Genomic DNA, 17,239 nt, shown 5'->3' with positions numbered 1-17,239 from the left:
ATTATAGATATTCAGTGGTCCCTTCATTCTTTCATTATGAGGAGGGTATTAGTTTTGAGAAGCACCAATGAACAACCTGTATGCCATCCAGTACAATAAGAAGTCCCCTGGCTTCAGGGCTGAAAATTGGCATGCCTTTTAACCCCTGGGATAATCTTGGCATCTTTGTCTTCCCCCATCCTCCTCCCTGATTAATCAGTTGATCAGCAGGGTACTCGACATTATTATCTAGGTGGTCCTGGGGTCTTCTCATTGTACATAGGTAAAAGATATTTCTAGATCTGCTGGCTGTACAGTACTTGTCTTACAGTGAGTAAATCACCCTAGCCTAATTTTCCTCCTCAGCCTAACCTGCTGAGGTTTCACCAGTCCTTGGTAAGGGGGCAGTGCCATCAGTGCACCTCACACAGTGCACTATAGTTATTACTTAACGGGTCTTGCAGCATTCCTTGAATTTTACCTCCATTCCTGCTCCTTTTCTTCCATCTTGTTGGCCAACCTCTTGTAACTTTTGCTTTAAATTACAAGTGGTGGGTTTTCCCCCTGTTGCACTTGGATGCTAAGTGACCCTTCAAGCCATAGCACTAGGCTATATAGCCCATATACATAAATCAAAATCACTGGTCCTTGAAGTCTTTCTTTGAATGCTTGTATGCTTTCCAGCATTTCCAGCTAGAGAGGGTCTTGTCTCAAAAGATTGGTCTGGGGATATTGAGGAAAGTTAGATACTCTGCAGACATGTACAGTATTAGAGCGAGCGAGCAGTCTTCTGTGCTATCTGTCACGGGAGGGTACTTTTGGCTGAAACTTTTTAGGTTAGTTTGAGACTTCCTTGTGTAGGCTTTCTCCAGACATAAGCTCTTATGAAGATAGCTCTTCATCGTCTCTGAAGTGAAGTGATTGTTCTGCTCTGATCCAAGTGCTCCAGTGAAAGGGCATGGATCTATCTTCCTCAATGGAAGTCTTACCTTCTAAAGGACTTCCTTATGTAAGCTCCTATCAAGAAAAGCTCTTTGTTGTCTTAGTGAAGGGTGATTTGCTCTCCTGATCCATGTGTTCCAGTGGAAGAGCTTTGATGTCTTCCTCAGTGAAGTCATACCCACTCAGTGGTCAAGTTTCTAGAGTATGGTTCACCTTATCCTCCAGTCTCACTGCACCCTTTGATCACTTAAATGGGGTTTCGGAAAGACCTCACCCACAAAACTTTACTATCTAACCAAATCTTTCAGGAAGAGTAGGCTATGATCTGTATCGTTTCTTATATCAAGTCTTGCATTCTTAAAGATGGGGTACACATGTTTTCTTTCATTCCTGGGTTTTTGTTAAAGAATTAATATGCTATTGTTGTCCCTATCTTGAGGTACAAGAGTTTTTCTACCTCCTTCCTCTGAACTTTTTAGATGACCATCGAGATAGTAATCTCTAAACAGGACTCTTATTCACAAGTGTCAACATCTTTTAGTTAGCACCAAGAAACAGAAAGAAATGGTATCCAAAACTCCTCCTTTTTGCTATCACTAGACTACAAAGTGATTGTATTTATCTGGCTTGAGAATGATGCAATGCCCTGTGGAAGAAACCTTTTTGCCTGTGTTTTGAACACAGCATTTGTTGCAGGTAAACCATCTTTCTCTTACTACCTATGGGAGGTTGCCCACAATTACTTGGACACTTTCTCCATGGTAGTTACTAAAACCATACTGTCACTTCCCTGAACCTCACAGTTCAGTGTAGGCTTTTAACATCTTTGCAGTATTCTTTCAGCCCCTAGCTGCTCTTTTTTTTTATTATGTTTTACATCCATTCTAACTTTCTTCCATCTTGCTACCCAACCCTTCTAAATTTAACATAGTTGTGTAACTGCAGGGTTTTTCTCAGTTTCACTAAAGTGCTGAATGGTCTTACAGGCCCAGTGCTGGGCTAAATAGCCCAAATTCATAAATCAAATACTTACAATTGCTTGACATATTCAGTTTCTTTTGTACATGTTAAATACATGTAGGCCTACTGTAAATCATTTTTTTAACATGTTTACTGCTGTTGGTAATTGAGGGCCGTCTTGTGCTTTCAGGCCTAAATTTGCATACATTCCTTGAAAGTACACTTCAGTCAAGCAAAATCTTACCTTTTATGAAAGGTTCAATTATATTTATATTTAGTACAGAAATTCAGTATATTTATAGTATAGTACAGTACATTTAGTGAAGCAAATAAATGCTATGTAAAATTGCTTAACGAAATGCTGATGGTGCTCTCTTTTTTTATGATATTTCATAGATTGTTCATCTAACATTATTAAAAATGGGAATATTCTCGGAGAAATTTCTGTGCTGTATTCAGACTTTGGTGTGAAAGACCATGTAAGATTTCAAGGTATTTTATGGATTTGAATAATAATTGAACACTTCAAATTTTTGAAGATTAGTGATTATACTAGTAAGCTCCAAATGAGCCAATTTTTCATTTGACAGTTTGTCCCAATACATTTCTCTTCACCAGAATGGCACTCATTGTAATAGAAGCCTTTGTTGCTATCTACATTAATACTCATTCTGTTATCTTTGGGTATGAATAACAGAGTGAGTACCTAGGGTTATGGTGGCTGATGTGGTAACATCCCTGACTGGTGAATGCCAGACTGGGGTTCGAGTCCCGCTCAGACTCTTTAGTTTCTTTGGTCGCTGCAACCTTGCCATCCTTATGAGGTAAGGATGGGGGGTTAGGGGGGATCCTATAGGTCTATCTGCTGAGTCATCAGCAGCTATTACCTGGCCCTCCTTGATCCTAGCTTGGGTGGAGAGGGGGCTGGGGCACTGATCATATGTATATGTGGTCAGTCTGTAGGGCATTCTCCTGCTTGGTAGGGCAATTTCACTGTCCCTTGCCTCTGCCATTCATGAGTAGCCTTTAAACATTTAGAGTTTGTAAAAGAAGCTGAGAAAGAAAGAGAAGACGATGGATTGACGAACTAAGAAAGTTAACGGGTGTGGACTGGCACAGAAAGACCTTAAACAGATGCAAGTGGAAGGACATGTCTGAGGCCTTTGTTCTGCAGGGGACTAGTAATGGCTGATGATGATGATGATGACATTAATACTGAAATGTTCTGACTGCTAACCATTTTTGATCGTCGGGAAGTCCAGATTCCCAGTTTCCTTGTCCACCACCTTCTCTAATTAATTTACATCTCGCATTCCCACTCATTCTGTGCTAGTACTGTAGTATGATTGCCATACTAGACTCTATACATTTCCCCACTGTTTCAAGAGGCTGTAGGATCCTGTGCCAGAAGTAGACCATGGTAATCTTTTAATAGAGTCTTTGAAAAATTACTGTATGTTAGATGTCCTACAATAGAAACATCCTTTCCTTTAAGTGATATTGGGTCTTAGTTTTTCTGTGGTTAACATGTTAATCTAGGCTTATTTTGTTCTAGAGCTTCATCAGTATCCCATAATATGGTTTTTTTTTTTTTTAAACAAGAATATATTAGGTCATGCACAGTAGTTTCTGCAGCTTATTTATCATCAACAAGCTATGTCAGATTTATTCTTTATAGTGTCCTGGTGGGTTCCTTGTTGTTTTGAAATAAGTAAAAACAGTGTTTTAGGAGTTAAGACCCAATTTTGTTTGATAGAGTATTGCTTATTAAATGCTACACGCTTGAATGTTTATAAGCCACCAGAAAGAATAATGAGCAGTTATCAAGTTAACAAAAAGTCATTAGTACTGTGTTTGATAATTTTATGAATGTTAAATTTTTTTTGTTGAGGATATTGGTTAAAACTGATTTCATATTTAGCCCCCTTAAAATGGAAAGCACATGTAAAAATAGTTGTTACATTATTTAATAAAGAGGGTTTCTTGAAATAATCTTGGAATTTGTGTGATGCACATTTGTATTCATACTGTACAGTATAGTACTATGTTTTATACAAATAAGCTGTATATTATTGTTTAACTTTTCTTTTCATTCCAGGTTATTTGCTGAAGAATATGGTATTGAAGAATAAGTTTTATGGAACTAAAGTAAACTTGCCCAAGTCACTTTTTCTCTTCATAAAGAAATGCTTCTGGATCATTTGCAAAGAAGACAGAACTAATGTTCTTGATAATTATAAAATCACTATCACACTTCCTTTCTCAGGAGAGAATGGGTCGATATGGTGATTAGTAATGGTAGGTGTTTGTTGAAGTTGGTTTTTTATACAAATATTTCAAAAAGCATGTACTTGATACATAATGTGTGTTAAGATCTTTATTCAAAATTGCCCGTTTTGATTGGTTCTTTACAGTAACAAATTAATGAGGAATATATTACTATTTCATGGGCAATTTGGAGCTACAGTACTTTTTGCTATAAATTTCTGTTTAAGCTGTGGTTTTTGTTATGTTACATATATGGTTTGCTGAAATTATTAACAAATATTCCATTTCTAAATTAGCTACTTTCTTGGTGACCAGCATAGTTGTGTTTTAGCTTAATACATTATGTAGTATGAAGGAACCAAAGATTATGTGCTTAAGTACATACAGTAGTACAGTAATGTTGTTATTGTGATTAATTAGAGTTTTTAGTTACAGTGAGTCACTGTAGGAAGTGAATTTGTATGAGGGTATGGATTAATAACAAGATAAGTAAGGGTGGGAAATAGTTTGTCTGTGTATATGATTTAAAGTTGCTGCTGCTTAGGAAGAGTTTGGGTAAAAGCCTAATAAATGTATAGTATTAGCTGATGCTTTATTGTTTATTTAATTCACAAGCCATAAGTACTACTGTTTAACTTAAACCACATATGAAGAACATTTGGTCCGCTCATACATAACTTTGACACGAAGAGAAATTTTCCCCATCATAGAAAAGTTCATGGTTTACATTTATTCCTACATGAATACAAACCATTATCGTTTAATAAGAGTATGTTTTCAGTGAAGCTGGGTACAGTTGTTAAAACTTTCTAACGAGGTGGTGATAGTTACTGCCGGGTGGCGATGAAACGTCGCTCACCCAAAAGGCTACTGAGCTAAGCTCCCACTTTGTTTTCAACGGCTGGAAATTACGAATGAACTCCTTGAGCCATCAACTGGTTGTTTTAATCTTTGACTTTCCTTTTATATAAATTTGTTGGCTGGTTTGTGTGCAACAGCTATTAAGGAAGAGGAGAGGTTTTGCAGCCACAGTATTTCCTGATAACTGTAACTGGGTGACAGTTGTATGTGCATTCTACATTCTTCCTCCTATTAGACAGCATTCCAGTTTGGTGCTTATTCCCTTGAGAGATAGTGGCTTGGTTACATCAACATAACCCTGAAGAAGTTGGCTTTTGTAGGACAATCCTGTGTTTCATCGGAGCTGCCACCAAGTGTGAAAGGAAGGGATGCCATTCTTCTTACAGTCATTGCCTCCCCTCAAAGGTGCATTGTGCATTGTTTGACGACAAAAGCTTGAATGCTGGTTGAGGGTTGTTGTTGTGATGTAGGTACACTGGCAAGAACTGGAGCTATGGTTCCTTTCTGGGACTCGTGCATTACGATGGTCATAACAGACAACTTTCAGCTACGCAGGTAAATTTTTTAAATGAGCCTGAACTTGCGAGGTATCTTTTATACACAGTGTAACTTGCAAAGTATCTTTTTTTACACAATGTAACTTGTGAGGTGTCTTGTATACACAATAAGTCGATGCCTTAGATGTTGATATACTGGCCGTAGAGAAAAGGGGAGAATATTTCTTTGGTATTTATGTTGTATTGGATTCCCTCTGCTAGCCTTTCACAGGCAAGTCTTTGGAGACAACAAAGAACCTCTCCAAACAGAAGTTTTTCCGTCGTCAAAACTCCTTTTTTTATTCCCTTAAGTTTTTAGTGTAATCTTGTTTATTTACTGTGTAAGGTGTTCCTCAGGGTAGGGTTCTTGTCCCATTACTTTTCATACTATATACACATATGTGGTTTGGCCTATAAAACAAGCTCATTGCACATGCAGATGTTGATACTCTTTGTGTTAATTCCATCTCCTGAATGTTGATGTGGTGTTGCTGAATCTAGATAATTTAAGTACTTAGTACAAATTAAGGGGCATGGAGTTGAACCATAACAAAATTCAAAACTATGGTTGTAAGTAGGCTTAGAACATTGTCTTTTCAACATCTAGGTTTCTATAACTATTTACAACTCCTTTAAAATTTTGGGATTCTTGGTAGTAAATTTACTTTGAGAAGCACATTTAGTGTTCAGTTGCACTAAACATAGGCTTTTTAAAAAAAAAGTCTTTAAATATTTTCAGTGATCAGTCTCCTGCATTCTAAAGAAAAGTTTTAAATATTTAACTTAGCCGGTGAATATATAATAGCTGCTGCTCAGCGGCTCGACAGAAAACACACTCAAAAACTCGCGAGCGATCGCTATGAAGGTTGCGGGTGTGCCCACCAGTGCCAACTATCGGCCAGATACCACTCTTGCATGTAAACAAACCCTTCAATTGTTCTCTGTCGACCTTGACGACAAGACGTATCAATACTCGCTGTATAACCTGGAGTTTTCTCAACATATTTGGTGAAGTACTTCATTTTGGTTTGAGCTTTCGCAGTGCAGGTGTTTTTTCCTCAACTTAAACTCTTGAACTCTTTATTGAACAGATTTAATTGTTGATGACTTGGATTGTTTTTTGGACTTTCTTTGACTAATTCAAAATGGCTGACCCTTCACAAGTACCTAGATTTCGTAAGTGTAATGCTAGGGACTGTAATAGGCGTCTTCCAAAGGCATCTCTCGACCCACATACTGTGTGTTCCAATTGTCGGGGTAAAACCTGTCAATTGGGAGATCGGTGTGAGGAATGCGTGGGCCTTTCGGAATTCGATTGGCTCGAATACGATAAGTATGCACGTAGGCTAGAGAGAGATAGGGTAAGGAGGAGTTCCTCTAGGTCAGTAGATTTTTCCTCTCCACATGCCCCTGAACCTAATCCTTCCCCTGTAGTGGTTGTACCTAACCCCCCTTCTGGCACTCAGGAACCATCTATGCAAGACATGTTACGTGCTATTCATGCCTTGGGGGAAAGAGTTGAAGCGTTAGCAACTGATCGTAATCAACTCATGGCTGACGTGAAAGAGCTTAAGTGTCAGAGTGCCACAGCGGAAAATAGTGGGAAAGTGATTAGTGCGCAAAGTGTTGTGAACAGTGTTGCGACCGAGGGTTCGTCTGTTCGTGCCTGTCGTTCACCTAGTCCGAGACCTCTTGCAAGCTCCCAAGCCCAGGGGAGAAGTAATGTCGTACGACTTATGGGTTCGAGAGGCCTTGATCAGCGAACAGACGTTCCCTCTATGGTATCAGGCGTATCTCACCAAGATCGCCCCTACCATAAGACGAGAGAGCCCATTTTCTCCTCGTCTTCCGAAGGCTTTTCGCACAAGAAACCGTGGAGCAAGGTTTCTAGGCCCCTTAAGCGAAAGTCGGTCCCTTCAGGACAGGTCCAGCGTCCTGGATGTAGTCATTGGGACAGTTCTGACCCATTGCAGTCATCGGATGACTGCTCGCCGCCTAAGCAGCAACGTTACACAGGCTCAGAAAGTCTTGGTGTAGGCAAGGTTGTGCCGTCTCAGACGATAACCCCGTCGTTTACCGCACCCATTCCCGTGGACCCTAAATGGGTTATACTGCAGGACATGCAGACTAAGCTCGCCTCCCTTATGGAAGACTATTCTGCCGATAAGGTTCCCGTTGAGCCTAGCCGTTTATCTCATCGAGATCCTGGCCTTCAGCCGCCCAAACGAACCTTTGTGCGTCCTGTTGACGTTGGCGTAGCCAAGTCACGTCAGTCACGTTATTTAGAACCTCACTCGATGCGGTCTCGTGTGGATTTTCAGCCGCATTTGGACGTTAGGCCACTTACTAATGCTCCTGTTGACGTTCAGGACGTTCGCCAACCATCGGAGTTGACTTGTTTTGACGCTGAGCGTCAACCACCGCAGTCTAGAGTTGTTTTGACTGCTCAGACTAGGCAGTCAAAACAGTCTCGAGTGGACGCCGTGCGTCCTCACGCACCTGTTGTTGACAGTTCACAGACTGTCAAGCAGTTACATGACGTTGCGTCCTGGTCCGCTACTAATGCACCAGTGCGTGTGGACGCTGCGTGTCAAGCATTGCCAACCCCTTTGCTTGTTTCTCAGCAGTTGTCATATGAGGATCCTTCAGATGAGGACGTTGCTGACCCTCAGCCTGTGGATCATCCTTCAGATGTAGATGAACCCAGAACAGTTCCTCCATCAATGGACTTTAAGAAAGTCATGTTAATTTTTAAGGAGTTGTTTCCCGATCACTTCGTCTCTGTTGCTCCTCGTTCGCCGCCGTCTGAGTTTGTTCTAGGCGTACCTGCTGACATGCCAGCCTTTACAAAACTTGTGCTCTCTCGCTCATCCAAGAGAGCTTTACGGCTTTTAGGCGACTGGTTGGAAACCAAGAGGAGTTTGGGGAAGACGGCCTTTGCCTTCCCTCCATCTAAACTCTCGTCTAGATCGAGCGTCTGGTATGCCACGGGAGAAGTTCTCGGCTTGGGAGTCCCTGCCTCTGCCCAGGGCGACTTCTCAAGCCTTGTAGACTCTCCCCGCCGCCTAGCCATGAGACGCTCGAAGATTAGTTGGTCCTCCTCGGACCTTGACCATCTGCTGAAAGGCATTTATAGAGCCTTTGAAGTTTTCAACTTCCTTGACTGGTGTTTGGGAGCCTTAAGTAGGAAAATCTCATCTGCTGATAGAGATGTCTCCGTACTTATTATGTCCTGCATGGATAAAGCCATCCGCGATGGTTCCAATGAGCTCTCCTCTTCTTTTACGTCGGGAGTCCTTAAGAAGCGAGAGTCCCTTTGCTCTTTTCTGTCGGCAGGAGTTACTCCCTGTCAAAGATCTGAACTGCTCTTTGCTCCCTTATCTAAGTTTTTGTTCCCGGAACATTTGGTTAAGGACATAGCTTTGTCACTCGTGCAGAAGGACACCCATGACTTGGTTGCGTCCTCTGCTCGCAAAGGGACTCCTTCGACATCCTTTTCTGCAAGACCTAGGATAGACACTCCGGCGTCCAGATTTATTCCGCCCTTTCGTGGCAGAGCTCCCAGCAGGGGAAGTACTCGTGCCGAGGGAAAGAGAGGAAAGAAGAGAGGAGCCAAGTCCTCACGTGGCAGAGTCTGACTGCCCGCAGCCTCAGACAGCAGTAGGTGCCAGACTCAAGAACTTCTGGCAAGCCTGGGAGAAGAGGGGCGCAGACCAACAATCTGTGAGGTTGCTCAGAGAGGGGTACAAAATTCCATTTGTACACAAACCTCCTCTAGCGACTTCCCCCATCGATCTCTCTCCCAGGTACCGAGAGGAGTCAAAGAGACAAGCCCTGAAACTAGAAGTGTCTCTTTTGCTAGAGAAGGGAGCGGTGGTGAAAGTCTCGGACCTTCAATCACCAGGGTTTTACAACCGTCTCTTCCTAGTACCGAAGAAGACAGGAGGTTGGAGACCGGTGCTAGACGTCAGTGCACTAAACGTCTTTGTTACGAAGACAAAGTTCACCATGGAGACCACGAAATCAGTCTTAGCAGCGGTCAGAAAGGGAGACTGGATGGTCTCTCTCGACCTAAGAGACGCATACTTCCACATCCCCATACACTCAGATTCCCAACCTTTTCTGAGGTTTGTTTTCAACAATGTGGTTTACCAGTTTCGGGCCCTGTGCTTTGGCCTAAGTCCTGCTCCTCTCGTGTTTACGAGGCTTATGAGGAATGTTGCAAAATTCCTCCATTTATCGGGAATCCGAGCCTCCCTATACTTGGACGACTGGTTTCTCAGAGCCTCGTCCAGTCATCGCTGTCTGCAGGATCTTCATTGGACATTGGATCTGACCAAGGAATTGGGACTTTTGGTCAACCTGGAAAAGTCCCAGCTGATTCCATCCCAAACTATACTGTATTTAGGGATGGAGATTCGCAGTCCAGTTTTTCGGGCTTTTCCGTCTGCCCCCCGAATAGAACAAGCCCTGCTCAAAGTCCAACTGATGTTGAAGAGAGAACGTTGCTCAGTCAGGAATTGGATGAGTCTAGTAGGAACTCTATCATCCCTGGAGCAGTTTGTCTCGCTAGGAAGGCTACACCTTCGACCTCTCCAGTTCCATCTAGCTTTTCACTGGAAAAAGGACAAGACGTTAGAGACGGTCTCAATCCCGATCTCCGAACCAGTAAAGGCATGCCTGAATTGGTGGAATGACAATATCAGTCTGAGAGAGGGACTTTCCCTAGCAGTTCAGAACCCAAACCACGTACTATTCTCGGACGCGTCGGATTTGGGTTGGGGTGCGACCCTGGACGGTCGGGAATGCTCAGGTCTGTGGACCTCAAGTCAGAGGAGCATGCACATCAACGGCAAGGAGCTTTTGGCAGTCCACCTGGCCTTGATGAACTTCGAGAGTCTCCTTCGAAACAAGGTGGTAGAGATCAACTCCGACAATACCACAGCCTTGGCATACATTTCCAAGCAAGGAGGCACCCACTCCCTGACGCTGTACGAGATCGCAAGGGACCTGCTCATTTGGTCAAGAGATCGAGGCATCTCCCTGTTAACGAGGTTTATCCAGGGCGACTTGAACGTCTTAGCAGACTGCCTCAGTCGGAGGGGTCAGGTAATTCCTACGGAATGGACCCTCCACAAGGACGTGTGCAAGAGTCTTTGGGCGACTTGGGGTCAACCCACCATAGACCTCTTTGCAACCTCGATGACCAAGAGACTTCCAATCTATTTCTCTCCAGTCCCAGACCCAGCAGCAATACACATAGACGCATTTCTTCTAGATTGGTCTCATCTGGACCTATATGCATTCCCACCATTCAAGATTGTCAACAAGGTACTGCAGAAGTTCGCCTCTCACGAAGGGACAAGGTTGATGTTAGTTGCTCCCCTCTGGCCCGCGAGAGAATGGTTCACCGAGGTACTTCGATGGCTGGTAGACTTTCCAAGAAGTCTTCCTCTAAGAGTAGATCTGTTACGTCAGCCCCACGTAAAGAATGTACACCAAAGCCTCCCCGCTCTTCGTCTGACTGCCTTCAGACTATCGAAAGACTCTCTAGAGCTAGAGGCTTTTCGAAGGAGGCAGCCAGTGCGATTGCAAGAGCGAGGAGAGCTTCTACCATTAGAGTATACCAGTCGAAGTGGGAAGTCTTCCGAGACTGGTGCAAGTCAGCATCTGTATCCTCGTCCAGTACCTCTGTAGCCCAAATCGCTGATTTTCTCTTACACCTGAGAAAAGTTCGCTCCCTTTCAGCTTCCACGATCAAGGGCTACAGGAGCATGTTGGCTTCGGTCTTCCGGCATAGAGGCTTAGATCTTTCCAACAAAAAAGATCTACAAGATCTCCTTAAGTCTTTTGAAACCTCTAAGGAACGTCGTTTGGCTACTCCTGGATGGAACTTAGACGTGGTCCTAAGGTTCCTCTTGTCAGACAGGTTTGAGCCATTACATTCAGCCTCCCTGAAGGATCTCACTCTTAAGACTCTTTTCCTGGTGTGCTTGGCCTCGGCTAAAAGAGTCAGTGAACTTCATGCCTTCAGTAAGAACATCGGCTTTTCTACAGAAAAAGCCACTTGTTCTCTTCAACTTGGTTTCCTGGCCAAGAATGAACTGCCTTCTCGTCCTTGGCCTAAATCTTTTGATATTCCTTGCTTATCAGAGATCGTAGGCAACGAACTGGAAAGAGTGTTATGTCCCGTTAGAGCTCTTAAGTTCTATTTAGCTCGTACTAAGCCATTACGAGGTAAATCTGAAGCGTTATGGTGTTCGGTTAAGAAACCATCCTTACCTATGTCAAAGAATGCTTTGTCATATTTTATCAGATTTTTAATACGAGAAGCTCATTCCCACTTGAGTGAGGAAGACCAATCTTTGCTTAAGGTTAAGACGCACGAAATTAGAGCTATAGCAACCTCCGTGGCCTTCAAGCAAAATAGATCTCTGCAAAGTATCATGGACGCGACTTTTTGGAGAAGCAAATCAGTGTTCGCGTCATTTTACTTGAAAGATGTCCAGACTCTTTACGAGGACTGCTACACACTGGGTCCATTCGTAGCAGCGAGTGCAGTAGTGGGTGAGGGTTCTACCACTACACTTCCCTAATTCCAATATACTTTTTAATCTGTCTCTTGAAATGTTTTTAATATTGTTTTTTATGGGTTGTACGGAAGGCTAAGAAGCCTTTCGCATCCTGGTTGATTTGGCGGGTGGTCAAAGTCATTTCTTGAGAGCGCCCAGATTAGGGGTTTGATGAGGTCCTGTTAGTATGGGTTGCAACCCTTCATACTTCAGCTCCTGGGAGTCTTTCAGCATCCTAAGAGGATCGCTGGGCTTCGTGAGGAAGACAGACTTACAAGGCAGAGTAATCGTCTAAGTCAACTTCCTTACCAGGTACCTATATATTTTGGTTTTGTTATATTGATAACTGTCAAAAACTCTTAGCTTATACGCTGTAAACTTAATTAACTCTGGTCTCTACCCACTGCCTTGGGTGTGAATCAGCTATTATATATTCACCGGCTAAGTTAAATATTTAAAAATGATATTTTAATTATAAAATAAATTTTTGAATATACTTACCCGGTGAATATATAAATTAAAGGCCCTCCCTTCCTCCCAATAGAGACGCAGCGGGACGAGAAGAATTGAAGGGTTTGTTTACATGCAAGAGTGGTATCTGGCCGATAGTTGGCGCTGGTGGGCACACCCGCAACCTTCATAGCGATCGCTCGCGAGTTTTTGAGTGTGTTTTCTGTCGAGCCGCTGAGCAGCAGCTATTATATATTCACCGGGTAAGTATATTCAAAAATTTATTTTATAATTAAAATATCATTTTTTTTCTTTCTTTCATTCTACCCTGCTTCAAGTAATGTTCTCCTGTCAAGTCTTTAGCTGCTGACTCTCATCTTAATTTGTTGGACAAAAACTTTTCTTATTCTTGATCTGGATATTAATCTTGGGCCACTGCACACTCATTCGGTTAGTTCTTTATGAATGTTACGCAAGATTTTTCATTTTCTGACCATCCTTTGCGTATAGATATTCCTAGACTGTACTATCTTTTACGTAGTACATGTACTAGTTATGCAATTTATTCTAAGTCTTGCCCTCTCCATCATAAGGCTCAATACACAGTATTCAAGATTTATTATAACTGTGACCAGATTGTGAAATGATATTCCTAATCAGGCAATCGAATCAGTGGAACTTCAGCAATTCAAACTTGCAGCGAATTTTTCATTGAACAAGCTAGCATAAGTCTCTCTTCATAGTTTATATATGACAGATCCATAGTAATATTTTTACTGATCTTAAGATACTTTATATTCTTTATTCTTTACTTTTTATATAGGTTATTTATTTCCTTCCCTCACTGTGCTATTTTTCCCAGTTGGAGCCCATGAGCATACAGAATCCTGCTTTTCCAACCAGAGCTGTAATTTAGCTTACCTAGGAATAATAATAATGGAGGTTGATAGTAATGAGTTTATAAGCTTTCTCTGCTTTTTGTGCAATCTAAAGAGGCCCGCGAACCTTTGGGTAAAGTCAGTGATCCAAGCATAACCTACCCTGTTTTGAATCCATGTTAACGTATGTTGTGCTGAGAAGTCTGTTGGTACACAGAACATTATCCTGGAAGCGAGTCTGTTACGGAGGAAGAGATAATCTCAGATGAGTTATTTACTGTACTTTTCTTAAAAATGAAAAGTTTGTCACATGTAGAAAAGAACCCTACCAATTCTGACTCCTGCACATTCATCATCATATCTTATCGCGCCAATGTTTAAGCCATACGGGCGCATTGTCTTTTGCCTCTCTCAGGTCTTGATCTGAGCAATGAGGGCCCAGTGGGCACCCTTGTAGAATGTGTTCCATTGTTTGTGGTGTTGCCTCACAGCGGCATTTAGGGTTGGTGGCTAATTCCCTTTTGTGGTATTTATCTCCAGTTTTGCCCACTTTTACCCAGGGTCAGTCATTCCTGGTGAGGAACTCATTGGATGGCCAACGGTCACTTACTTGCCACCTTTTTAGCCTGTGAGTAGCTGCCGGATTGGTTCTGGTACATCCACTGTTGCGAAGCTTTTGCAGGATTTCAGTTTTCGCCTTGCTTCTTGATGGATTGTGGAGTGGAGGTCTAGGGGCATTAATTTGTTTATTCTTTTCAGTTTTTGCTAGTGTATGTTGTCGAGATATCTATTGCAAAAGTTTTCTTTAATTTATAAAACTTATGTTGCCTAACCTTGTTATTGCTCCAAAATATATTCTTTTGAATCTATTATTAATGTAGACAAAAGGAAGTTATGAATACAGGCTTTTCAAGTTCATTGACAATAGAAAATACAGTAGAGAGTATGGTTGGAGCTTTCTTTTGAAACTCGAAAGAAAAGTTGTAGGTGAATCATAATCTTATATTAGATGAATAACCTCTTTTGAGAGAGCAACTTCCGATGGGTCTCTGGAGGCTTCTGCATTAAATGATTAACCTCTTTTGAGGGAGCATCTGCAGATGGGTCTCTGGAGGCTTCTGCAGTGTTTGTGACTTATTTTGGAGAACAGAGGAATAACTAGGCTCCTCTATGGTTGGGTGGGTGTCCGATGAGCAGAAATTTACTTCTATAATGGATTCCATATTGAATAGATTGATAATGAGATAACTTAGGTGGTCTCAGTGATGCTATTGGGGTTGATTTTGTTAAGGCCTTAATGTTCTCCCTGCTATGCAGTAGTTGCTGTTCCTGTTCCTCCAAGGAGTCTTTTTGAAACAGATAGACTTTTGTTAGAGTGTAAGCGCCACCAGAAGGACTGGTTGATGTGGCAATAGGATCAGTCTTATGGAAAATCCAAACAATGGTCCTTAACATGAGGTTCCTGGTAGCGGGTAGGTTTTCTCACTATATCAGGTTTGGGGAACTTTCACCCTAACCCTGTGTCCTATTGTGGTAAGAGGGGCTATCAAATTCCTCTTTCCCCCAATCCTTCTGTGTTAAAGGAACCACTCCTTTTCCAAGTTATTTAAATAATCCGGTCAAAGCTCATCTTTTGAAATTCGAGATTATAAAGTTATAGCACAGAAAGTGATAGAGTACTGTATAGTCTTTGAATCCCCACAAGGATTTTACAACTGGTTACTCCTAGTTCCAAAGGTGTCAAAAGGTTCTAGGTTTCTTTATTATGAATAGGATATTTAGTTCTCACAAAGTTTTCAATGTTATCTCCCTCAACTTTCCTGGGAATAATGATATGATTAGATGTATTTGATGAAATTGAATTTAATTTCATATTCCACTGCATCCGGATTCAATAAAACTTTATGAACGTATCAAAGATATATTAGTTCAAGGGTCTGCGTTTTGATATCTGGACAGCCTTCAATTGTTCACCAGAGTGATGGCTACTATTACGATATGGCTGAGGTTCCTGGGCCTTGAGGTTATTTTGTACCTGGATTACTGGATAATTTTGAATGACCTTAGTCAACAATATCGAGATTTTTGTCTTCTGCTTCCTGCTCAAAGGATTCTATGTTTTGGGATGATAATAGCATGTTACAATAAGCTATTCCACCAAAAATTAGTGTTCAATCACTTATTAATTTGAGAATTTCAAGATAAAAGAATCAACAGTTCGGATGTGGATGAGGTTACCTTGGAGCATGGATCTCTGGAGAAATTTGTTCCGGACTGGTCGCTTAAATATGAGGAATTTCTAGTTATTTCTTGGTCACCATCAGGATGAAACTTCCAATGTAGGCACGATTTGTGTTACAGTGATGCAGAACTAACTACAACTGATGAATTTGTGGGACGATCCTTATTTTGCTAAAGGAATGTTTGCTATAGGAATGTCAGAAGTACTATTTCTGGCCATCTCTCTTTTCATGGATGCTTCCCAGGAAGATTGAGAAGCGACTACAGTATAGACATTATTAATATGCGAGGGAGATAGACATTATTAATATGCGAGGGAGATTGTCGAGTTGAGAATCTGTATTACATATCAATTGCTTTTAACTATTGGTGGTGCTCAAGGCTCTTTAGGCCTGGGACTCAGGTAATGGAGATGCATGCAATTATTTGAGAACATGACAGGACTGACCTACATTAGGAGGCAAGGAATGGGAAATCAGTTCGGAATCCCTGTTGCGGATAACGGAAGTACTATTATACGGTTCGGAGGTGGATTAGTTAGGCAGACAACAGACACTACCAAATAGAAGGTCTATACAGGATGTAGTGTAGACAAGCTTGTGACCCTATTGCTCTATAATTAAGGTTGAACTTTTATCGAATTTCTTTAGATCTGTATCATCACCCAAAGTTCAGGGTACCTTCTGAACAGCAGCATGACTTGGCTTGAGAGGAATGGATTACAAGATCTTGAAGAGCATCTGTTGGAGTGTACCAGGGAGATTAGGGTTCACAGGACCAATATACTAAGAATCAATAGAGGGTGCTTCATCCAAAACCACATGGAGGCTGTCCACTTCCTTTGACACAAGTCTTTTAGGTTACATGAGGTGGCTTATGATTTGATACAAGACTCATTCCTTGACACCTACACCAATTATTTTCTTTGTGCTTATTTTGTGCTCTTTTGTTTATTGATGTTTTCAGACCTTGAAGTTAGAAAAAGGACCTGGTGGTTTAGAGAGTGATGGTTTATTAGAAGCTATCTTGAGCTCCAAATTTGTAATTAATGATTTTACTTTGCGACAAGATGGCAAGTATAGTGCAATCATATTTTGTGGGGGAAGTAACATTGCATTTATTGAACCAGTTACAAAACCAATCTTAATTAATTTCCAGTATAGAACCAAATTAATTTCCAGTATAGAACCAATCTTAATTTCCAGTATAAAACAAATTTATCATTTATCAACAGAAATATGAGGAATAAATTTCAGAGGTAATTTATAAATGAAATTAAAATATTACGAATGGTTGGTTATTTTATTAAATCAGTAAAATTTTACATAACACTACAGTAGCAACCTTAATTTTTATATTAAATAGAACACTTATTTTTCAGATTGTGTAATGAGGAAACAAACCATCATCACAAAACACACATGGAAGATTAGACAACGATGGATTAAACGGAGTACTGTTGACAAGATAGAGAAGCCTCTATCACCAAGCAAGCATAGCGTAAAAAGAAGTTTGGTGATACGAAATAATGAAGGAAGTGGCCAATAAAAGT

At 41.3% G+C, this 17,239-nt stretch overlaps 1 long non-coding RNA gene across 5 annotated transcripts in view; it reads right to left on the bottom strand.

Moving 5' to 3' along the window:
• Positions 1-17,239, bottom strand: part of LOC137638319 (uncharacterized) — a 1,154,758-nt gene that overhangs the window by 766,917 nt on the left and 370,602 nt on the right. The window lies entirely within an intron of this gene.

Source organism: Palaemon carinicauda, chromosome 3 (assembly GCF_036898095.1).
Source record: "Palaemon carinicauda isolate YSFRI2023 chromosome 3, ASM3689809v2, whole genome shotgun sequence".
Lineage (NCBI taxonomy): Eukaryota > Metazoa > Arthropoda > Malacostraca > Decapoda > Palaemonidae > Palaemon > Palaemon carinicauda.
Note: the sequence above shows the minus strand (reverse complement) of the source record. Positions and strands in the feature narration are given on the sequence as shown.